This window comes from Canis lupus, chromosome 5 (assembly GCF_048164855.1).
Source record: "Canis lupus baileyi chromosome 5, mCanLup2.hap1, whole genome shotgun sequence".
NCBI lineage: Eukaryota > Metazoa > Chordata > Mammalia > Carnivora > Canidae > Canis > Canis lupus.
In genome coordinates this window covers 37,949,216-37,975,028 of record NC_132842.1, presented here as the reverse complement: position 1 = coordinate 37,975,028, position 25,813 = coordinate 37,949,216, and the positions used below count along the sequence as shown (strand labels likewise).

Below are 25,813 nucleotides of genomic sequence, written 5' to 3'. Positions count from 1 at the left end.
AGATTTTATTTATTTATTCATGAGAGACTCAGAGAGAGAGGCAGAGACACAGGCAGAGGGAGAAACAGGCTCCATGCAGGGAGCCTGACAGGGGATTCGATCCAGGGACTCCAGGATCATGCCTTGGGCTGAAGGCAGCGCTAAACCGCTGAGCCACCCAGGCTACCCTATCTTTCCAGGTTTTGCTAAGAACATACTAACATGGTATATATATAGATCTATGTGCATATACAGTTTTCTTTCTCAAAATCAGGATCCTATCCTACAGTTTTGAAACTTTTTATTCAAAATTGTACTTATTTACATATCTCCACATTTGTTTGAAAAGACCTGAGTTGTTTTTTTTTTTTAAACCAACACTAAGAACTGCATTATATGAAACTGAGATTTATTTAATCAGTTCCTTGTTGAAGAATATTTGGGTTGTTATTATTTATGGTGCTGCAACAGTCATGCTCATTTTAAGAGTCTCTGGTCGATGGTACATGTCCTAGTGACCTATGAGATGATTAGGGTTACAACTTTGGTATTGGTGGGGAAATGGAGCTTCCCTTCAGTTAAAGGAAAGATACCACTCACCATGTAAAACCATCCCAGCTGCTGAGATTACTATTTTCTTTTTTTTTTTTTTTTTTAAGATTTTATTATTTATTTATTTATGAGAGACAGAAAGAGAGAGGCAGAGACACAGGCAGAGGGAGAAGCATGTTCCATGCAGGGAGCCCGACGTGGGACTCGGTCCCGGGTCTCCAGGATCATACCCTGGGCCGAAGGCAGAGCTAAACCGCTGAGCCACCCGGGCTGCCCGAGATTACTATTTTCAATAGTAAAAGCAGAACTGAACACCAATTCATTCTTTTACTCATTCACTCATTCATTCAAGCATTTGTGGTCTACCAAGCTCTGTACTAAGTGCCAAGGATGAAAAAAAACAAACGACTAAGTCTCATTTCCTGGCCTTGAGGAAATGACAATTCAGGGGGCAGACGTACTCATAAATGAATTCTATAACTTCTTTAGGAGTCCTGCTAGGTTTACAAGGAGCATCTAACTCTGGAGGATATAAACGTGCCTTCAGGAGGGGTCTGACAGGATAAGAAAGCCAAAATAGGGGCGCCTGCCTAGTTCACTCAGTGGAACATGTGACTCTTGATCTTGGGGTCGTGAGATGAAGTCCCATATGGCGCGTAGACATTACATACATACATACATAAACTGAAAGAAAGAAATGAAGAACCCCAAAATAAAGGACAGTACAGCCAAGACATAATAGCTACAGTTGCAAAGCTTCATCTTTAACGGCATACAGAGTATGTAGAGCACGTAGAGGGCTCAATGTACAGGGTATAGAGGAGGGGAACATCCGGAGAAAAGGTGGAAAGGAAATTGATGTTGAAGGGCCTCGATCATGAAGGTCAGAAATTTGGACTTTAGGTTGTCAGAGGGGAAATACCCCTACCAGGGGAATTCTGGATATATTACAATGTGTTTATCCCACCAACTGTAAAAGTTAAGAAGACCATAAGGGGAAACACATTTACCTCACTAGACTGTATTTTATTGCAATACAGTATCTTTAAAAGTTCATGTTTAATTAACCCATGTTAATTTAATATAAAAATTCATATTTAATACAATATCTTAAAAAATCCATGTCTAGGGACACCCAGGTGGCCCAGTGGTTGAGTGTCTGCCTTTGGTTCAGGTTGTGATCCTGGGATCAAGTCCTGCATTGGGCTCCCCACAGGGAGCCTGCTTTTCCCTCTGCCTGTGTCTCTGCCTCTCTGTGTCTCTCATGAATAAATTTTAAAAAATCTTTTAAAAAATCCTTGTCTAGTTGGACCTGTGCAGTTCAAGGGTCAACTATATTACAAATAATCATGCTATGAATATTGGTATACAAGTCAGCTTACTTTTCTTTTCTCTTGGGTGAATACCTAGGAGAACAATGGATAGATCACATAGGAGATATATGCCTAGCTTTTTAAAAAACTACCAAACTGTATTCCAAAGTGGCTGTGCCCGTTTACCATCTCAATAACAGTGCGTCAGAGTTCTGGAACCCACACCTTGGCCAACACTTGGTATGTGGTCAGTCTTCCTAACTATAGAAATTACAACAGGTGCTGCTGGTATCTCACTGTAGTTTTATTTTGCATTTTCTTAGTGACTAATGCTGTTTAACATCTTCTCATGTGCTTATTTGCTTCCCATACATCTTTGATGAAATATCTTTTCATGTCATTTCATCATTTTTAAAAATTGGGTAGTTTTCTTATTACTTGGTTTTAAGAGTTCTTTATATATTCTAGATGTAAGTCCTTTACCAGAAATATGCTTTGCAAATATTTTTTCCTACTCTGTGGCTTATCCTTTCCTTCTCTTGACACTGCCTTTTGAGGGGCCCCTGGGTGGCGCAGTGGTTGAGTGTCTGCTTTTGGCTTAGGTCATGGATCCAGGGTCCTTGGATCAAGTCCTGCATCGGGCTCCCCATAGAGAGCCTGCTTCTCCCTCTGCCCATGTCTCTGCCTCTCTCTCTGTGTCTCTCATAAATAAATGAAATCTTTAAAACAAAAACAGAACTGCCTTTTGAAAAGCAAAAGGTTTTAGTTTTGGTGAAGTCCAATTTATCCATTTCTGGTTTTATGACTCATCTTCTAGTGTTGCAGCTAAGATTTTTTTTTTCCTAAACAAAGGTCACAAAGTAATATGTATTTTGAGAAATGTTATGGTTTCAGGCTTTAGATTTAGGACTGTGATCCACTTCCAGGAGGTATTCTGTACACCAGTGGGGGCACTTTTGTATGTCGCAGTTGAGAATGGGACAGGAATAGTAGAGGTCCCACAATGGTCTGGAAACACACACATGCCCCGTAGAACTGTCAAATGTCTTGCTAAACATTCACACGAGAAAACTGTTTGTCACGTGGGTATCTATTTACCTCTTACTTGAAAATGCCAAAAGCTTTACAGAAAGTTTCCACAACAGTACTTAAATCTTTCCTTCTCTTAAATCTAGAGTTTTTCCTTAGAAGTGCATATTTCATTCTGTCTTCTAGCATATCTGTGCCTGTGCATTTACATATCAAATTACATCTTTTATTATACGCTAATTTCCTTTCATTTCTCCTTTTTAATTCAATTATGGCATTAATGTTTTATCTCATGTGTGTAGCTGGTTCTATTGTCATATATTAGCAACAAGAGGAGATTAAAAACATTGAGCTGAGTGAAAAAAATAATCAGAATGACATCTATAACCATACCATTTATATATTAAAATATTAAAATTATAGAATTAAAATTTTGAGAAACTTGCATACAAATTAACTATACACATTTTCTAAGAATGCATAAAAGAGAATATGCATTATACACAGTGGAACACTGTCTAAGGGAAGAAGGAAATGGGTCATTGTAAAGACTTTGGCTTTTACCCTAGTGACATGGTACAGCTTTTGAAGGATTTTGAGCAGAGAGTGGCATGACCTGACTCTACTAGGGAAGGACCATTCTGGCTGCCATGTTGAGAATGGCATGTAACAGAAGCGCAGTGAGGAGTTGACCACAATGGTCTGGGCAAGAAACAGTGGCGGTTCAGACCACAGGTAGCAATGGTCATGAGAAGTGCAAAGAATGCAGATATATGATGAAGGCTGAGAAGACAGGATTTGCTGAAGCATTGAATGGGAGTGATCAGAGGACAGACGTCAAGGATGATTCCAAGGTTTACAGCTTGAATGCACCTTGGCTTGAATAACTATTTAGTAGAGTGAGGGGGGACTGAGAAGAACAAATTTGGGGGGAGAGGGGGTGGGGAAGAAGCAGGCAAATTTGATTGGGCCTTATTAATTTTACGATGTCTAATGGATATTGAGGGAGGGTGCTAAGCAGGTAGATGGATACACGAATCTGATAGGAGACAGGTCAGAGCTGCAGACGATGAACTCAGAGATGGTATTTACAGCTAGCGTGAGGAAAGAGATAAAAGATCCAAAGACAAAAGCCTGGGATGCCTCAACAGGGAAGCTCAGAACGAAGAGGGACAAGCAAGAGGTCTGAGAAGGAATCATGAGGCAGGCAGGAAGACCACCAGGAAAGCGGTTTCCAGGGAGTCAAGCGAAAAAAACATTTCAAGGAGAAGGATATAATCAGTTGTGCCAAATGCTGCTGATGAGTCAAGTAAGACAAGGTTTGAGAATGACCATTGAATCTGACCACAGAGGCTAGAAGTGGGGAAAGCAGCCAGGCTACGTGGGAGCTGTAAGGCATGGAGACAGGGATCTCTCATGAGCCCAGAAAGCTTTCATCCCTCTCTTTTCCACAAGTTCTCTCAACACCGCACCTTTGCATATGCTGCTGCTTTGCCCCTTTTTGAGTTGAGGTCTACTTAGCATCTTGACCTTGGTTCTTTCTCCTAGGAACCCCTCCCTAACAAGGCCAGATCCCCTCACCATAGACTCTCAAGTAACCTGTCTCCTTCCCAGCATAGGTCCCAAGACCATTTTCCTTTGTTGTGTTTGAGGCAGTGACCAGAGTCTTATTAGTCTACTCACCTGCACTCCAAGGGTGGGGATCATGTCCCTTCACCCATGGCCTTCCTCCATGCACCAAGGGCCGGACCTGGCAAAGAACAAGCACTCAACAGATAAGTAGGAGATCAGGGACGAGAAAGACTCCCAGGCACTAGTGTGATCAGGTATGGCAATAAAGATGGTCAAATGAGATATGTGTCCAATTCGAAAGGGAGAAGGAGATCTGGATTCCAAAGGAAGATAGGAAGGGCATGTAATAAAAGGAAAAGATGTCATTCCTCCAAAGCAAAGAGCTAGGCTAACTCAGGCACCAGAGACCACTCTAGGAGAGAGCTGATTACAGAACCTGGAGGAGCACTGGAGCGCTTTGAAATCCTGTCTGCTTAGTTTAGAATCTTGTCTTAGGCAGAGAAGACAGCATAGGTGGACTCTGTGATGAGAGGCTGGGAAGTCCACTGACCGTCACTGCGGTAAGACAAATGTTAGGCTGCTGCACACATAAAGAGGAAAGACAGGTTTTGTCTGGGGACAGAAATGCATCGTGCGTACCGCTGCAAATTAAGAATCAGGAGGGTTAGTAGATCAAATGTTCACCATTGTAGGAAGAATAATAACCTTATCAAGTACCTCTCATATGCTGTCCAGGAGTTATCTCCCGTGATCCTCAACTCCCCGACTGCCCTATGTACCATCACTCTCTCCTATCACCCCATTTATTCCCTGCAAAGCATTTTATCACCATGGTAGTTACCTTATTTGTATGTTTCTTTACTGTTTATCATTCACTCTTCCCACGGAATTTAAGCTCCTCAGGGCAGTTAGCTTGTCTGACCTTACACTACACCCCTCTGTTAGCAGAGCTCCAGGCACACGGTATGTAGCAAAACTTTACCAAGAGAATGAAAAAGTTTTGTAGCCCACAGCCTATATACCTCACTTAGTAAACTGATCACACTGTACTGAAATTATTTTTTATTGAATTCTCTCCTACTCCAACAGAAAGACAAAGAGATTTCATCACACGTGCCAACTCCAATATACAGTTAGTGAAAAATTATTTGATCAATGAGTGAGGTGTTACAGGTGGAAGAATCAGAAGGGGCAGAGCATGTGGACTCTAACAGGCATGTGCAGTACCAGGAGACCTGGAGACAATCTATGCCTGTGACAATCAATGCCAGTTGTGCTTCAGTAAGCTGGGATGAGCCCTGGGACTCTACATTTCTAACAGGTTTTCAGGGGCTGTTGATGCTGCTAGCTCATCCCTTAAGATAGAAATTATCTTATTCACATTTGTATTATACTTTGCATGGTACAAAGTTGGAAGAATGAATCAATATTAAAATGTTGGAATCTACTTTTAAAACTAGGGCAAGTGAAATACCGTTGTTTCTTTTTTTTTTTCAGATTTTATTTATTTATTAATGAAAAACACAGAGAGAGGAGAGAGAGAGAGAGAGAGCGAGAGAGAGAGGCAGAGACACAGGCAGAGGGAGAAGCAGGCTCCATGCAGAGAGCCCGACATGGGACTCAATCCCGGGACTCCAGGATCATGTTCTGGGCTGAAGGCGGCGCTAAGCCGCTGAGGCACCTGGGCTGCCCAATACCGTTGTTTCTATCATTTAGTTACCCTTCACAAAGACCTTCTCTGGCAGGCACCTGTTGGCCAAGATTGTTCTCTCAGTAGCCCACACCTATGTTTAGGGAGGATAGCTGTTCACTCCTAAATGCCAGAAGTCTCAACTGCAGACTAAGCTTTGGGCAGGTCCGAAGGTGAGGCAAGTTAATCCCCTCTTCCCTCCCTCCTCTCAGGCGGTAGAGGCTTCAGGTGAGGAAACACAGTCTCTTGATATGGTTGTGAAGATGGCAGGGACAGGCCCCAAAACTAATGAAGTTAGGGTAGTGATGCCACTCAGAAAGCCTTGTGTAACTTAAAGACTAGCTTTTGTGGCATTTTCAGACAGCACTCCTGTGAATGCATCCCCTCCCATCCTGGCCCCTAGTTGGTGCAGCCCTGATCCCAGGATCACTTCTCCACCAGATGTGGCCTAAAGCTTCAGCCAGCGAGGGGCTTGGTCCCAACTGCTCAGAAGATTCATGCAGACCACCAGATGCTCTCTCATACCTACGTAGGTTCATGTGCATATGCGCACACACACATGCACACACACACACACACACACATCAGGTCAACTAAATGTGCAAGGTGCACCTGAGATTTCTGAAGTGGGGTAGGTGGAAGGTCTGGAACAATCCTTTCTGCACTCCCATGGCTCTACCCATAAAATCCAAAAAAGATGGAAGTCAGCAAATGTGGAAATGAGCAACTGGGTTAGAGTTGCAAAGATAACCAACAAAATGACTGGGTTTATGGAAGAATGTGGCCTGTAGCCCTGGGATCTGGGCCAACCTGAGACACAGCACATGGGCCCCCATGCTAGCATGACTGTTCTCTATTAAATGAGGCATTGTGCTAAATGCCCAACTCAAGGTCCTCTTTAGCTCTGGCATTCTCTAGTCTCAGAGAAGGAACTCTGGAGAATGGGAGAAAGAAAAAAATCTGTGCATGTGCATACGCATGCATGGATGCAGGTAAATATACATACTTATACTCAGGGACTTGCCCTGAACAGCAGCAAATCAGAAGAGATGCTGGGAAGTGTGGGGGCTCAAGAGTGGATCTTAAAATCAGAGGGGTTAAGCCTCAGCTATGAAGCTTATTACTGCTGTGTGACTTCATACAAGTGACTTGCCCTCTCTGATCCCCATCCCTGGGATCCCTGGGTGGCGCAGCGGTTTAGCACCTGCCTTTGGCCCAGGGCGCGATCCTGGGGACCCAGGATTGAATCCCACGTCGGGCTCCTGGTGCATGGAGCCTGCTTCTCCCTCTGCCTGTGTCTCTGCCTCTCTCTCTCTCTCTCTCTGTGTGTGACTATCATAAATAAATAAATTTTTTAAAAAATTTTATCCCCATTCCTTACCTGTTGAGCTAATTACCACTGTTCACCTCTGTGAGCCAGGAGAGAGGCCCCAGCCTTCACCACTTAGAGACTCCTATATATTTAACAACAAAGAACTACCAAACTAGATTATCAAGTATGATGTATTTTGTACTTATTTTTTTTTAAAATTAACTTTAATAACAAACAGAGAACCTGAGCTAATAGAAGATGCTAACATCAACTTCCTGGTTCTGACAGCATATTACAGTTATGGAAGATATTATCATTGGGGGAAGCAGGGTGAAGGATATACAGAAATTCTCTGTACTATTTTTGCAACTTCCTCTGAGTCAAACTATTTTGAAATAAGTTGTTTTTAAAATTAACACTCAAAAATATTATTACTGTATGTATAAATTTATTTGAAGATAAAGTCAAAAATCTAAATTTGAGGGACGCCTAGCTGACTCAGTCAGTGTATGTGACTCATAATCTTGGGGTCTCAAGTTCGAGCCCCATTTTGGGCATGGAGGCTACCTTAAAAAAAAGTCTAAATTTGAGGCTTCATGGAAATGAGATACACCCTGCAAAATCTACCCCTGACCCTTCTTGTTCCCCTGCAAGAAGCCTTAGTTGCATGAGGCTTAAATTAGATAATATACACACAGCTCTTAGTACAGCATGAGGCAGAGCCTTGATGCCTGCTATTTTTATTATTTTAGAGAGGGAGATACAGAGCACATGCTCCAGCAGGTGGAGGGGCAGAGAGAGAGAGAGAGAGAGAGATACAGCATCTAAACAGGCTCCCCCCCCCCCCAGCAAGCACTGGAGCCAGGGCTTGATCCCACAACTCTGAGATCAGGACCTGAGCCAATGTCAAGAGTTGCACGGTCAATGGACTGAGCTACCCAGGGGCCCTGATGTCAATGTTTATTTATTTATTTAGATTTATTTATTTACTTATTTATGATAGACATAGAGAGAAAGAGAGAGGCAGAGACACAGGAGGAGGGAGAAGCAGGCTCCATGCACCGGGAGCCCAATGTGGGACTCGATCCGGGGACTCCAGGATCGCGCCCTGGGCCAAAGGCAGGCGTTAAACCACTGAGCCACCCAGGGATCCCTTGATATCAATGTTTAAATATGATAATTACTATTACCTAAAATGGCCACATAAGAAAATAGCATTCCGTTTTTGCAATGCATGCTTCACAGCTTGCTCATTTTGTTTTGTTTTTAAATTTTTATTTATGTATTTATTCATGAGAGACACAGAGAGAGAGAGAGGCAGAGACATAGGCAGAGGGAGAAGCAGGTTCCTCACAGGGAACCCAATGTGGGACTTGATCTCCAAACTGGGATCATGCCCTGAGTGAAAGGCAGATGCTCAACCACTGAGCCACCTAGGGGTCCCAGTCTGCTCATTTTGAATGATGCTGTGAACGTAAAGTTATTGACATCAAGGGATCCCTGGGTGGCGCATGGTTTAGCACCTGCCTTTGGCCCAGGGCGCGATCCTGGAGACCCGGGATCGAATCCCACGTCGGGCTCCCGGTGCATGGAGCCTGCTTCTCCCTCTGCCTGTGTCTCTGCCTCTCTCTCTCTGTGTGACTATCATAAATAAATAAAAATCTAAAAAAAATTTTTTTAAGATATGTATTTGGTTTCTGTATAATCACCTGAAAGAAAACAGGGAGAAGGAGTCTAGCGAGAACGTCAAGCAGCAGATCGTACCTCACCTCAGGGCCGTCTGGGTTTCCTAGGATCCCAGAGCAGCGATAGAGACGTCTTTTTCACCACACACGTCATCCAGTGTCCAAATATACCTCACACATGTGCACCTATTACCAAAGAGAAGAGATTATAAATGCAGGTTAAAGCCGGTCACGGAAGGGCGGGGCAAGCGGCAACCAAAGGCGCAGGGGCCGCGGCGTGGGCGTGGGCGTGGGCGTGGGCAAGGCCTGGGGGTAGCGGCGGGCCTGCCCTCCCGGTGGCCGCCTCCCTCTTCGGCCCCCACCACAGCCAGCCTCCGCTTGGAGGCCCGGCCCACAGGCCCAACGTGGGCGTCCTGAGGAGGCCGCCGCCCGCCCTGGGGCTCCCCGCCGGCGCGGGCCGCCATGGCTGGAGAGCGGCCGCCTCACACGGAGAGAAAACAGAGGCTGTTCGGGGGCGGCCGGCACTTTACTGGGAGGAAGCTATAAAAGCTGCCAACACGGGTTACCTCAAGCATTTTCCTTCTCAAATGCGCCGGGACCGGGGCGCTGCCGTTCCTCTCCTCCGCCGCCTTCCGTGTCTTCGGAAAGGGCTTTCTGGTCCCCACTGCGTTTCCGGGCCCTGCCAGCTGCGCGACAGCGATCGTCCCCGCGTCCGTCAAGGTGGCCCCTGCTCCGACCACGGCCCGCGCCGAGCGCTCCCAGACCACACGGCCCACTGGCTTCTCAGAGTCTGGCTCGGAAACCAAATAAAAAGCTTTTCATTTACACTCCAGTTTATGTGCAGCAGCTCAAAAGCCTTATTTCCATGTCTTACACTGGTCCCACCTGAATAAATTCGTTTTAAGCGCCACTTCTCCAGTCGTGGATTACAAGGCCGAGAGGGGGTCTAAGGGCTGCCGTGCAGGCCCCAGGGCCAGCTGTCTCCTCCGGGTCCAAGAAGGCCCCTGAGCAGCACACACCAGTCCCCGCGCAGGGCCGTCACAGCCGCACCCCTGACGAAGCCGCTGCACGCAGCCAACCCTCAGGCTTTATCATAGTTGAAAGCCTGGCCCTTCCACTCCTGACTGCAAATCCCAGCTCAGGAGGAACTTGGGGTGTATCCTCTGGGGGTAAAGCTGGGGCAACGCCTGGGGGAGAGGCTACTGATTAAATGGGATGACAAATATTATAAAGCTCTTCCCGCAGTGACTGGCACTGAGAAAACCCTGTCAGATAACACTCCACTTACTCAAATTCATTTTTCACTATGTGAAGTGCACGTTCTACCCTAGGTGTTAGGCATCAGCAAGAGAGACTCGGTTCTCGGCCTGAAGAGCTCATGGCAGGGGATAAAACAGACCGACACTCTTACCCTGTGTGACAACTGCCACAACAGCCACGTGCACATATGATGCGGAGAGCAAAGGAGAGGCTAAATCCTCCCCAAGACCTGGAAATAATGGCTGTTGCAAATGGTGAGAAGGCCAACGTCATCTAGTAGCTCATTTCCCACCTCCCTCGCTCCCTCTCCTACAGCCTACTTGCTGTCCCAGGGTTCGTTCCACCACCGGGCCTCCGCCTTGAATGCCCCCCACAACATGCTCATGACTGGCACCCTTACTTCACTAGGGTCTCTGCTTATCCAGGTCCCCTTCCTGGTCACCCTGAAACACTCCTTCCACTGCTTTTTTGTTCTTCATCCCCCGATACCGCATCCAAGTCTCTGTGCTTACATGTTTCCTGTCTGTCTCCCTACTAGAATATGACCCCTTGTGAGTGTGTGGATTTTTTTGTTTATCACTGTGACCTTTGAACCCAAAACAGTGCCAGAATCAACCAACTATGAATGAGCTACAGATAGAGGGTAGGCATTCCTCACATGCAAAGTGTGAGGAATTGAGCATTATGTCCATCCACACTTGATTCTTGGCACATCCTTATGAGGCAGGTGCTGAGATGATGTCAGCCAGTGGTTTACTGGTAGCACGCAAACATCTCTGGAGGGCAGGGTCTATGAAAATAGGCCCTACTGTAGGTCAAGCTGATATGAAAGGTTCAAGTAGAGACTGACAGGGACACCGACAGTCCCTCTTGCCCCAGGAGCTCCAGATCCTGCAAACATCTGCCAGGCTGGGTTCCCTCAGGAGGGCCCACTAGGTCCAAATGAGCCCCTATTCCTGTCTCTCCTTTTGGACCATCACTAGGAAAAGCAGAACTGGACCACTCTGGGCACACCTTACCCAGCCACTCTTCTCCTTGTCCTTCCAACCTCCTTGTCCTTCCAACCTGTCCATCAGGTTATGTTTCTGATAAACAGCTCCCAGCAATACATGCCAAGACCGACAAGAATGCCAAAGGTCACTCCCATGCCTGACAGACTTGCTCTCTAGAGTCTACCCTTCCCAAGGACCAAACAAGAAGATCAATGGAAGGGCAGCCCTGGTGGTGCAGTGGTTTAGTGCTGCTTGCAGCCTGGGGTGTGATCCTGGAGAACTGGGATGGAGTCCCGCATCGGGCTCCCTGCATGGAGCCTGCTTTTCCCTCTGCCTGTGTCTCTGCCTCTCTCTCTCTCTCTCTGTGTCTCTATAAATAAATAAATTTTTTAAAATCTTAAAAAAAAAAAAAAAAAGATCAATGGAATGAGAAAGGGCTCAGCACCCCCCATATAAACCACAGCAGCCAGCAGCCAGCAGCCAGCAGCCAGCCATTGTTGACTGAATGCTCATCACACCCCAGGGCCTGTGCCAAGGTTGGCAGACCTTCTCTCATGACATCCTCACAGCTCCCTCATTTTACAGAGGAAGAACCAAAGATCACAGAGGTTAAGTCATTTCCCACGCTCACACAGCTAAAAGTACAATCATTGTCAGGATTTGAACCCCAGTCTGTCTGATTTCAAAGTCCACACCATTGCCCACAATATTCTCCCTAGCGTGGGTCTGCCTCCCTGGTCATCAATGGTGCCCAAGAGGACAGAAGAACCTGGGCTCTGGGCCAGACTGACCTAGGCTCAAATCCCCACCTTGCCACTTCCTGTGTGGCCGAGCAGGTGGTTACCTTCTTGAAGCTTCAGTTTTATTTGCATAGTAGGATGAAGGATACCTAACTGAGATGGTGAGATGGGGAAAGTGACCAAAACACATAGCAAGTGAGTGCACACGTTCACAAGCTGTGATTTGAGGTCCATAGCATCCGAGGACCAAGCCTCTATTGGCCACAGCTAGCCTTGCACTTCTTCCAGCTGGGTCCTGCCTAGTGGCCACTGAGGCCTAGAACAGAGGCTCCCTTTCTGCCGCACAGGAGGGCCCTCCTCCACCAAAAAGGACACAGTGCACGCACTCCACCAGTACCTACCAAGCACCAAACCCATTTAAGTACATGAGTTCTGATCTCTACTTGCATGTCAGTATCACCTGTGGACAAACTACATGATTTATTAAACCAGTGTGTCCAACGTCTCACAACTGGTGCAGGGATTTGAACCCAGGCCTGCCTGACACCGGGCCACCTTCCATCCTTATGTTTCACCCAATGACCATTGTTAGACCCTGGAGAAATTTTACCTCTCAATAGGAAACTATAGGGTAGCCCCGGTGGTGCAGCGGTTTGGCGCCGCCTGCAGCCTGGGGTGTGATCCTGGGGACCTGGGATCGAGTCCCGCATCGGGCTCCCTGAATGGAGCCTGCTTCTCCCTCTGTCTGTGTCTCTGCCCCTCTCTCTGTGTTTATGAATAAATAAATAAAATCTTTTAAAAAAAAAATAGGAAACTATAGCACAGCTCTGTGGGTATCAAATTGTGGTCTGGTTCGCTGTCCTGGAGCTATTTATCATCTCTTGGTAAAATTACTTTTTATGGGGCACCTGGGTGGCTCAGTGGTTGAGCGTTAGCCCTTGGCTAAGGGCGTGATCCCGGGATCAAGTCCCACATCAGGCTCTCCACAGGGAGCCTCCTTCTTCCTCTGTCTCCCTCTGTGTGTCTTTTATGAATAAAGAAAATCTTTTTTAAAAATTACTTTTTACTTTGTTACCTACCTGTCAACTGAACTACATCCTGCCATCTTGCACATTTTCTCACTTCTCACTTCTCATTTCTCACTTCTTACCAAGTTCTCAATTCTTGTTGTTTCCCATTTTTCTCCCACTCTTCTGACCTAGCTTCACTGAGAGAGAACTACCACCTGACTGCTGAGTTGCTCATGAGAACTCTAGGGAGGGTCGTAGCCAGCCTCCTCTGCCAAGATCTAAAGAAGCCTGGCAGGCTGAAGCTGGATGACCTGATAAAAACTTCAAAGGACTCCTCACCACTGCAGATCCCGAGTCCTCTTCCCTCTTCGTTTAAATAGTTTGCACCGTCCAGCAAATGCCTTCTACCACAAGGCCCAACAGATGGCTCTGCTGGTACTCAACGAACAAAAGGCAACAGAACGAGAAATGAACTTAGATCATTTTGAGGAAAACTGAACAGGGTCTCTTTTGTCCTTAAACACAGGAGGGACTGACCAAGACTCTTTCCCTGCCAAACTTGAGTTAGGCTTCTCTGAGTCCTCTTCTCTACCGGACCTCGGTGTTGCCCTCATTCCTCTGGGCCTGCACCACCCAGTTGGCCAGAATCTGCTCCCCTGGTTTAGAGAGAATCCCCTGCCTTCGATGTGTCAGTCTCCCCGATCCTTGAGATCTCCTTTTAGCCATTTTACATCCACTAAGCCTCTCATTCTGCTCCTTGGCCATCAATCCCCACAGGTCCTTGTATTCAGAGCTGAGCCCCATCTCTCTCCCCTAATGCAATACCCCTTTTTGTGAGAGCCCTGAAAAAAATCCGCCTTATTTTAACAAGTGTCAGAATTATTTTAACAATTTGCTTCAAGGAGTAAGGCTTTACCTTCGTGAAAAGTCTCCGTTCCCATCCCAGTCAAATACCACCCTCAGATCTCCTCCAAGAGCCATCGCTCTCTCTACCTGACCGCAAGCAGACCTGTGGCCAGGACTGCATTGGTTTCCTTGCCACCACCCAAGGGATCTTTGCCTCCCATAGGCTGGCTGCCAGCCCGTGACCTGCCCCCTGGCTGTCAGCCTGGCTTCACGACAGTCCATTCATGCAGAGAACACAGCTATGAAAATACAGAAATGCATTTCCCAGCTGGAAATGCCTCAGAGCTAAGTATTATGTAGGATGTGATGGTGTTCGTCTCCCCGCAAAAGAGTGAGGCTAACAGCAACACTGAGACACGAGGAGACTGCTAGGAGAGAGCCAGTGCGTCAGCAAGAGCTAAATTTAGCAACTGAAGCCTCGAACTTCACTCTTTCAGGAAAAAGAGCAGCAGGAGAATGTATGAACATATTTATATGAAGGAACCTTTGAGAGGCAGAGAGAATCCACATCCTAAGTGACCAGCTGCTACCTCACAGAATGAGGGTGGAAAAGGAGCTCTCCTGAGCAGCCCGGCCCCAGGTCAGGGGAAGGGCTCCACCACCCAGCCCACGGAGCTAAATCTCCTGGCAGAAGGTCCCTTTGGACTCAGTCACTGCCCAGTAAGTACAAAGGAAGCTGCAGATTGGGAAATTCAAATGTTAATTGCTGGGGGCAAAGGGAGCAGGTGAATTCTGAAAAACTGGAACTTCTGGAAAAACCTGTAACAGCTTTCAAAAAGATTTTGCTTTCGAATAGAGTGGCTTGTATAGAGACACTCATCATCTGGGCACCAAATGCCTACAGGGAGGGTTTGGAAGCCTGGCAGAAAAGATCCAGAAGCCCAGGCAATGCAAAGTGGTGCTGGAGCTCAGGCCTCAGCTCTGCATGTGGCCAGAGCCTCCTGGGCTTGAGCCAGTTAGCCCTCCAGGCAAAACGAGGCTGTGCTCTAGGACATTTTAACATCCTAAGGTACTATATATTTCTGGATTTATACCACATAGAAAAGGAGGTGGGCAGCATCAGATTTCCCTCTCCCGCCTCGATCAAGCATTCTATCTTGACCTCAATAAAAGATCTATTATTAAAACATTTCACCACACTCTTAAAAATATATCGGTAACCACAAATGGCTAATATTTTTACTATAAACAGAGTTCTTATAAATCAGTAAGAAAAATATGAGCACTCCAACAGGAAAACGAATAAAGGGCTGTAAGGAGCAATTCACGCACACACATACACACACATGCTAAACCAAACACATAAATAGCTATCAATTCTATGAAAAAAAAAAAAAAGTTCAGCCTTACTGTAACCAGAAAAAAGGGCACATTAAAATAAAATTGAAAGAGCTTTTCCCACCTATCAATTGGCAAGTTCCTCAAAATCCAGTAATAATCAGCAAGGGCCAGATTCTGAGAATTCTAAAGCCCTAAACACCACCTAACTTATCAGGGGTAAGCTGGCCAGATAAAGACATAAATTCTTAAGTAGATAACCCATTTGACCTTCCCCGCCACTTTTAAAGCTCTGTCCTACAAAATTATTTAAGGATGAACACAAAGGTATCTGTACAGATCTAACCACAATATTGTTTTATAATACTAAAAAATTAGAAACAGTCTTCTACCTCATAAAAGGAATACATTTAAATGGTGGATTGTAACGCCTAAAAAAAATCAGGCTGTAAAAAAGATGTAAAAATATATAGGAAAATGTTTCTATCATACATTAAGTGAAAAAACACAGAATCTAAACCTATATATACAGTAGAGTCAAATTTTATTTATAGTCTCTCTCTCTCTCATATATTTAAAAATACACACAGCCACACTTAAATCAATATTGGAAAGAAATACACAAAAATGCAACCTGTATTCTCTCTGGAAGTATCATGATCATAGGTGACTGTGTTTCCTTTTGCATACTATGCCATTTTTTAAAAATTCTTAAACAGATAAGTGATTACTTTGTATTCAGAAAAAGTCTACATTATTTTGAAAAAGAAACAGATTTTTGAAAAGGGGAGTCTTTCATTCTTTCCAAAACATGTAAAGGCACTGAACAACTCCAGCTAGAAGCCTGCCCCAGGCCCCTTGCTCAGGTTAGCATTCAGAAATCTTCTTCTACAACCCTATCTCTGACCCCTAAGGAACTCTCAGTCCCTAGGCCCTACTTTTATGCTTCCTTCCCCTCACCCTCTTTTACCCAAGATGATCCGTCATCTGCCATTCATGCAAGTCAGATCAAAGCCCAAAGTCCACAAGAGACACTGAGTGATTCTTCAGTCTTTGCCTTCTACCTTCAAGCAAATGAAGCTATACAGTGCTGATGGTTTTCATAACCGTGTCACCAAAAGGAGGCTGTTACCTCCTTGAGTCTTTCATAACCCTTGAAGTGAGCAGGTCATCAGCACTGAGATTTACCAAGTTGAAGGCAAGAGCCTGGAGCTGGCTTATAGCCCAGGGCTACCCCAATCCCTCTGCCTGCTGATTCCAGGCCCTCCTCAACCAACCAGGGAACCCCTGCTAGGAAGGGATGCCACCCTAGTGTCCCCAGCCCCATTTGGCCAGAGGCATGCTCTGTCTGCTCATTGTTCAGTCTCCCTCATTCATCACCTTCTCAACCTTCTGTCCCCTCTCCTGCTTCCATAATAAAAAGGTTCAGGGAAATTAGAACTTCCTCTCACAACTCATTAATTTAGTTAAAATGGGCTAATCTTCCACTCTCCTATTTCTCATTTTCAACCAGAATACTGTGAGTCTGAACTTGCTCAGCTGTGATCGATAGAAGTCACCAAAGTCAGCCTAGCTTAAGTGGGGGGAAAGTGAAATTTATTAGCTCATGTCATTGGAGAGTCCAGGGTGCATATCTAGCTTCAGGTATGGCTAGATCCAGAAGCTCAAATACTCAGTGTTCTATCTGTCCTGCTTTCTCCATTTGGTGAACAAGATATCCACTAAAAGCCTCACAATCATGTCCTACCAATTTCAGCAAAAATAGACCACCATCTCACTCAAGAGCTCTGGCAGCAAAGTGCCAGAGAGGACTCAAGTGGCTCAGATCATATAAACACTCCTAGGGACACAGGGCAAAGGTCAGCACCACCCAACTACACAGGAAAAGGTGTTCTCTTCCTAGAAGGGAGTGGGAGATCCTGGGAATGAAATCTACAACTGACTTCCACCTAAACAAATCTCTCCCACTTTAAGAACAAGTCAGTTTCTTGGCACAGGCATTTACCAGGAGCAGTAAGCAGGAGTGACACTATACGGCTGGGATCACTTTGCCACCAGACAAAGTCAATTATTAGCTAACTCTCACAAGAAATGCTCAAATACTATAACATAAACCCAGATGAGAACAGGGTATCTTTTAGTTAATACTAAGGTATGATTTACATACAGTAGAATTCATCCTTGTAGTAAAGAGCTAACAATTTTCATAAAGGCACAGAGTTATGGAACCTCCACCACAGTCAAAATAGAGAACATTTCTATCACCCCAAACAGGTACTTTGTGCCAACCCCTCCCTCCATTCTCAGCCGCTGGCAACCTCTGATTTATGTCCTTATAACTGTGCCTTTTCTAGAATATCATGAAGTTATTCAGTGTGTAGCCTTTTGACTCTGGCTTTTTCCACTTATAATGCATTTCAGATTTATTAATGTTGGTGTATATAACATTAGTTCATTCCTTTTATTGTTGAGCACCATTAAGATAGCTAGCTAGCTAGCTAGATATCCCAAGATTTTTAAAAATTCTCCTTTAAAAATACCTTATCTGGGACACCTGGGTGGCTCAGCTATTGAGCATCTGCCTTCGGCTCAGGGCATGATCCTGGATTCTTGGGATCGAGTTCCATCTCCCACGTCCCACGTCAGGCTCCCTGCATGGAGCCTGCTTCTCCCTCTGCCTGTGTCTCTACCTCTCTCTGTGGGTCTCTCATGAACAAATAAATAAAATCTTTTAAAAATAAATAAATAATAAAAAATAAAAATACTTGATCTAAAATACTGATAAGATGTAGCATTTTATTTATTTTTTTTTAAGATGTATTTATTTACTTATTCATGAGAAACACAGAGAGAGAGAGGGAGAGAGAGGCAGAGACACAGGCAGAGGGAGAAGCAGGCTCCATGCAAGGAGCCTGATGTGGGACTCGATCCCGGGTCTCTAGGATCACACCCTGGGCTACAGGCAGCGCTAAACCGCTGTGCCACCGGGGCTGCCCAGATATAGCATTTTATATATTACTTCAACAAATGTTTGATTTTTTTTTTTTTTTTTACGATTTTATTTATTTATTTGACAGAGAGAGCACAAGCAGGAGGATTGGCAGGCAGAGGAAGAAGGAGAAGCAGACTCCCCACTGAACAGGGAGCCTGACTCAGGGCTCGATCCCAGGACTCTGGGATCATGACCCAAGTCAAAAGCAGATACTTAACTGAGCCACCCAGGTGCCCCTCAACAAAGTTTAAGTTTCTTCTGTGTGCCTAGGAACATGGGTTACATCAGTAAGCGAGATAAAGTCTTTACTCCCATGGTGCTTTCATTTTAAAGAAAAGAAACAAAATAAATGTATATCAGGAGGTGAGAAATGATATGAGGCAAAACAGAACAACACAAAAGATGGAGGGGGTGGTACTGTTGTAAAGAAGTGGTCAGGGAAAGCCTCTGAGGGATCCAGAGAGAACAAGGACCATAAGCCTTGAAGTTACTTACACAAAGAACATTCCAGGCAGAAGGAACCATCACAGCAGAGGCCTGGGGCTAACCCAGCTTGGAGTGTTGAGGAGCAGCAAGCTGACCAGAGGCTACAGTGAGCACAGCAAGGGTGGGAAATGAAATGGAAGGGGAGGTAGAGCCTCACAAACCAAGATAAGGCCTTTGGGTTTCACCCAAATGAGATGGGAAATTACGGAGTCTAGAGGCCTTGCACCATTTGCCTCCTCCACACAGACTTTCAGGTGGTTAGAATCTCAGGAAATGGTTACACAGCCTCTAAGTAACATCGACAACACATCCAGTCTCCACCCCACCCCACCACCACTTGGCGCTTCACAGAGAAGACCTCCTGGGACCTGCGACACCACCACTATTATCCTCAGCCTCCCAGCAGGACCAGCCACATAATTTTCACGTAAGGTCACCCAATAAAATATAGTGGAATCTGAATGTCAGATGCACAATGAATAATTTTTTTCTTTTGTTTTTTTTATAAATTTATTTTTTATTGGTGTTCAATTTGCCAACATATAGAATAACACCCAGTGCTCATCCCATCAAGTGCCCCCCTCAGTGCCCATCACCCAGTCACCCCCACCCCCCGCCCACCTCCCTTTCCACCACCCCTATTTCGTTTCCCAGAGTTAAGAGTCTCTCATGTTCTGTCTCCCTTTCTGATATTTCCCACTCATTTTTTTCTCCTTTCCCTTTTATTCCCTTTCACTATTTTTTATATTCCCCAAATGAATGAGACCATATCATGTTTGTCCTTCTCCAATTGACTTACTTCACTCAGCAAAATACCCTCCAGTTCCATCCATGTTGAAGCAAATGGTGGGTATTTGTCGTTTCTAATGGCTGAGGAATATTCCATTGTATACATTGACCACAGCTTCTTTATCCATTCATCTTTCGATGGACACCGAGGCTCCTTCCACAGTTTGGCTATTGTGGACATTGCTGCTAGAAACATCGGGGTGCAGGTGTCCCGGCATTTCATTGCATCTGTATCTTTGGGGTAAATCCCCAGCAGTGCAATTGCTGGGTCGTAGGGCAGATCTATTTTTAACTCTTTGAGGAACCTCCACACAGTTTTTCAGAGTGAACTGGTGCAGCCACAATGAATAATTTTTAATGTAAGCATGACCCTAATATTATTACATGGGATATATTTATACAAAAAAATGAAAATGAGGGGCTCTTTATTCAATAATTAAGAACTTCAAGATAGTGGCAGCAGAGCATTAAAGCATGAAATCCTTCCAAGTACAAGGACATGTGTGGCTATGCTGGTTGCACACAATAGAGGAGCTCCCCTTCTTGCTGGTCAGTTCTCTTGTCTTTATGGCAGAAAATTCAGAGCTCAGCCTTCCTAAACATCTGACCTACCGCCTCCTCTTTCCGCTGCCTTACAGAGCAAACCATCCAAATGGAAATTCAAATTCTTGTTCCCACACACTCTCCCACATGGGCATCCTCCTTGCCTCTTCCCCACTTGTTCCAATGGGCAGAGTACCTATCCCATCTGAGCCCTGAATCCCAACCCCTCCTGCCCCCCGCAGGTGCTTGCACTATTCATTACCCACCTCCTCTCTGTCTCTGCAGCTTCTGGTCTACCAGAAGGCTACTTCTCACCAGCAGTCAAGATGCCCAAGTCTTCCCCGTTGTGGATTTTTTTTTTTTTTTTTTAACCTTCCTTGGATCCTCCCATCACTCTGTAGTTACCACTACCCTTCCATCCACATCCCCTCTACTCTCCCACATCCCAGTGTCCTGTCAACTTCCTGCTTATCAAGCTGTGGCCTGACACACCCCTCACCACAGTTGTCAATTTCCTCAGTACTCAGGTCTTACCTTATCCTCCTTAAAGCTTCTTTCCTTGGTTTTAATAATACCAAGTTCTCCTGAACTCTTCTATTAGAGGCAACAACTACTCAGTTTCCCCTGTAGACCTGCTTTCCTTATATCCTGGGATTCTGAGGCTTGTCCTAGACTCCCTTTGCACATGTTATACATTCACCCACAGTGGAATCCAAAGGTTATATATGAAGGAGCCCACATCTCTCTAGTATAGCCTTCTATCCTGAGTTGCAGACTCTAAGGTCTACAGGACAGCTCTACTCTATGTCCCCGAACTTAACATGTCCAACATCAGACTTTAAAAAAGGTGGGGGTACTCATTCTCCTCCACACTCTCCCCCAGCACCACCTCCTGTTTTCTGTATCTGAATGGCAGGTCCACCAACCCAGTTCCAAGCCATAAATTCAGGTGTCATCCTTGATTCTTCCTTCTTTTCCACCTTTATATCACCAGACCTTATCAATTCTACTTTCTAAGTATCTTTTGATCGCACACATTACCTCCTCCCTCCCCTGTTTCAGTCACTACTAAGTCTGCCCTACTAGAATCTTTCAACAACCTCCTGGCCCATGTCTGATCCTAATCTTGCCACCTCCTGCCTCCACCCAGCAGCCTTAGCTTTGTCCATTCTCTTGCCTCATCCCCCAGGGCTTCCCTTCACATAATATGCTCAAGGTTCTCATGATATCTTTTAATTCTCAGCTAGACCATACCATCTCTTTCTCCCTCTGGGCTTCCTGCACCTGCTATTTCCTCTGCCTGGAAGGCTCCTTCCAGCCCTCTTTCCTGCCTCATTCGCCAACAAGACTACCTCCTGCTCAAAAGCCACAGGAAGCAGTAAGGACGATGGTCAAGACATATTCCAAGTTAGGCTTCTTGAGTTCCAACCAGAGATCCACCTCTTTCCAGGTGTGACTTTAACCTTTCCAAACTTTGAAGTCCCTTTCAGAAAAATGAGAATAATTGAGGACACATCATTGGCTGAGTACCCAGCTCTCTCTCTTCTGCCTTACTAACAGAACCCCAATTTTGTCCAGAGGCCACATGCTCATTCCAGGGAACTTACCATGATTGGTTTAAGTAAGTTATAGAAACCCACCTTCCTTTTGCCAGTGATTAATCCAGGTCAATACAACTTAAAAAGAAGTCAGCTCAGGACTTCTGGAAACACAGCACTACTCTTAGAACCAGGCAAGAGAGCCCTGCGCCCTGTGCTTTAGAGGGTCTCATCTATCATAAAATCACATTTACAAGTTAAAGAAAACATGGGCATCTCTGTCCCTGAGGGTCACACAGAATTACTTATAACCTTCAACATCTGCTGGGATGACTAGCACCATTCAGATGCCACAGCAACACTTCCCCTCCCTTGCCCTACGTCCTCAAAAAAAAAAAGAGGGAGTTACATCCCAAATGAGAGAGTTGTGTATTGTGCTTTGGCTACCATGAGAGACCAACACAGCTCTGAAAGTGAGGAGGACCTGGGTGGCAGGAGCCCTCATGGAAGAGAGAGGACAAATGAGCTTGTTGGGTCCTGCCTCTCAGCACAAAGGCAGTACTTCTTGCCAAAGGAAGGATAGGAACTCAAGAGTCCTGAATATCCATTTTCTTGCTTCTGTTCCTATTCATGGTTCCAGAGGTACTCACAAATCAGAGCTATATTAACACCATTTGCACATAGTGGTTGAAAAACACTTAGCAAAATTACATCCTATTGCTTGTATGTGTATCATACATGCAAATACTCTTCCCACATACCTATGAACAGAGCATGCACGAAGCCTAATACTAATTCTTTATTTTGCAAATGAAATGAAAACTGAGCACTGTAATCACAGATATTAAATTCTTAAAAAAAACCTAATATTTAACTTTCAAACATCCATTCATCTTTTGATGGACACCGAAGCTCCTTCCACAGTTTGGCTATTGTGGACATTGCTGCTATAAACATTGGGGTGCAGGTGTCTCGGCTTTTCACTGCATCTGTATCTTTGGGGTAAATCCCCAGCAGTACAACTGCTGGGTCGTGGGGTAGCTCTATTTTTAACTCTTTGAGGAACCTCCACGCAGTTTTCCAGAGTGGCTGCACCAGTTCACATTCCCACCAACAGTGCAAGAGGGTTCCCCTTTCTCCACATCCTCTCCAACATTTGTATTTCCTGTCTTGTTAATTTTTACCATTCTCACTGGTGTGAGGTGGTATCTCATTTAACACTAATTATAAATTGTATTTTGCTTTTTACTTTTCATCAATAAATGTGAGCATTTTAGAAGAAAAATGGCTTGGTAAAAAAAGATAATTTGAACATTATCTCATTTGAATATAATTGCATAATTTTGCATACCAGTTAAATGCTCTTATGCTTGCATTTAAAACCAGCACTGTACAATATAAACAGTAAAATTCTAGGTAATAATTTAATATTGTTATTTCTTTTTTTAGAATGTTAAGTAGCAAATAAACTGCCATACTCAAAAGAAAGATTACAAAGAAAGTAAAAAGCTTTACATTTTAGTACCTTAAATGGCACTTTTTTCCAGCTTTTTTTTTTTTTTAAGATTTTATTTATTCATTCATGAGCAACACACAGAGAGGGGGCAGTGGGGCAAGAGACACAGGCAGAGGGAGAAGCAGGCTCCATGCAGGGAGCCCGATGCGGGACTCAATCCCGGGACTCCAGGATCACACCCTGGGCTGAAGGCAGGCACTAAACTGCTGAGCCACCTGGCCTGCCAATTTTTCCTGCTTTTTAAACAAGGAATCCCACATTTTCATTTGCACTGGGCCCCATAAATTATATAGCCAACCCTGATGGTGGAGTAGAAAGAGAACAAGAATCTGAGTCCTTGGGACGCCTGGGTGGCTCAGTGGTTGAATGTCTGCCTTTGACTCAGGAGGTGATCCCGGGGTCCCGGAATCAAGTTCCGTATCAGGTTCCCTGCATGGAGCCTCCTTCTCCCTCTGCCCGTGTCTCTGCCTGTGTCTCTGCCTCTCTCGTGAATAAATAAATAAAATCTTAAAAAAAAAAAAAAAAAGAATCTGAGTCTTAATGTCATTGGTGAGCCACTGCCAACCTGCAAACCACCAAAGCCTATATTCTTTGTTTCATCCACAATAAATGCCATTGTGACTACAACCACTGTTACAAAAGGTTTCTCTTATTGCAACCAAAAGCAACCCCTAACCAGTAAACTACTACCCAGTCCAGAGTTGTTATGAGGGTTAAATGAGCTAAGTCAAGTGACCAGGAAATAGGTCATTTTTGAGCACTTACTATTTTTTTTTAAAGATTTTATTTATTTATTCATGAGACACAGAGAGGGGGGCGGGGGAGACATAGGCAGAGGGAGAAGCAGGATCCATGCAGGGAGCCAACGTGGGACTCGATCCTGGGACTCCAGGATCACGCCCTAGACGGAAGGCAGGCGCTAAACCACTGATCCACCCAGGGATCCCCATTTTTGAGCACTTAGTATGAGCCGGCACTACTCTAGTAGTGGAGCTCTGACAGCCGTGTTGGGCATATAGCAGATTTCCATACGATTCACCATCCCAACACAACACTTCTCAGAATAAAAGAGGGAACAAATAAAAATGATGCCAGGACTAAAGGACTGTACCACGTCAACTAATAAGAGTAAACACTCAACAAATGTTAGGTCTTCTTATTCATGGATTAACTTAAACATCACTTCTCCAGGAGGGCATTCTCAGTTCCCCAAGTCTGCCTGACGGACCTCCAGCCCCTCTTGTGTCCTCTAACAGAGCAATTCCCAGAGTGTAGCTCCAGAGCCTTTGACTAGGCCATCCATCACATGGGACTGTAGTTCCAACAAGGTGGGGACTCTGTCCCATCCTCTGCTGTATCCACAGGGTCTCCCAAATGGCAGGTGCTTGCTTAGTACTTGCTAACTGAAATTATTCAGTCTCCTGTATATATGCTTGCCTAACCCTGGTGACTCCACCATGAATTATTTTTATTTTATTTTATTTTTATTGGAGTTCAATTTGCCAACATATAGAATAACACGGGGTGCGCATCCCATCAAGTGCCCCCCCTTAGTGCCTGTCACCCAGTCACCCCCACCCCCCAGCCCCCTCCCTCCACCGTGAATTAAATACTCTTAAATTTGCATTTGGGTTCTGGGAAAGCAAGACCTATATTTTATGCACTGGTGTGCCCCCTGAAGTCCTAACTGCGGTGCCCAGTAGGCAATGCATGGTGCTCCAGCACCAGGTGCTGCTCTTCCAGCATCCTCTCCAATAGCCAGACTAACAGACAGGGAGGCAGAATCGACTGTTCCCATCGCACATCATCTACCACATTATCTAGTTCTAGAAGTTAAGAATGAAGAATCAAGATGGGAGATCCTATTCTAGGCATGTGGGCCATATTGCTCTCCTGTCAACTGATTTTTAAATTAGGTCTTTCTTGACCTTAGCAAGATGTATCTTAGAGGCAGGGAAGAGAGTCCAAAGCAATAGCTCTCAGTATCCACTAAGAACCTGAGCTTATAGCCATTAGCACCTCCCCCTTCCCCTTCCCGAATCAGCTTGCTGTGGCTGTTGACTCAGTAAACCGACTCTCCAGAACATCCTTCAGAAACGGCATGCCAGAGGCAGGCGGTGGACTAGACCTGGGCACTCACAATCCCACCCAAAGTAAGAGACAGCCCGACATAGGCTCCAGGGAATCAGAAAGGAAGGACAATAAAGGAAAACACAGAGGCCGTGTGCTCTTCCTCCTGCCCTTCCCTTTTCACATGCAACCACCCCCTGTTCCCTTTCGGGAACCGATAAAACAGCAGCAGGCAGTTTGGCTGGCCCACCCTGGCTAATTCCTGCCATCAGACTCCACTGGCAGAGCCCCCTTCAGGGTTCAGGGGAAGGAGAACTGTGCCTTGGACACTCTTAGCAAAAAGGACCGGCTGTGGTTTGGAGACTAACACACACCACGCATCCAGCTGCCCGCAACCATGCCAAGGACCCCACCCCATCAGAGACCCTGCTGCAGCCAGTCACGTGCACCAAGGCCCATGATACCACCACTCTCACCGTCTTCTCTAATGCAATCACTCCAACAGAAGGGGGGCTACAAATTGTTCAAAAACCTGAGCTGCCCCCAAAAAGCACTACCAAT

The 25,813-nt window shown here is 45.3% G+C and overlaps 1 long non-coding RNA gene across 3 annotated transcripts in view; it reads right to left on the bottom strand.

Moving 5' to 3' along the window:
• Positions 1-25,813, bottom strand: part of LOC140633572 (uncharacterized) — a 92,422-nt gene that overhangs the window by 10,840 nt on the left and 55,769 nt on the right. For 2 of the 3 annotated variants that reach the window (XR_012031152.1, XR_012031154.1), the window contains 2 exons: positions 9,699-9,922; positions 9,212-9,318 (listed from right to left, as the gene is read on the bottom strand). This is a non-coding gene — a long non-coding RNA (uncharacterized lncRNA). The remainder of the gene's footprint in view (positions 1-9,211; positions 9,319-9,698; positions 9,923-25,813) is intronic. The other variant, XR_012031153.1, reaches the window with a different exon arrangement.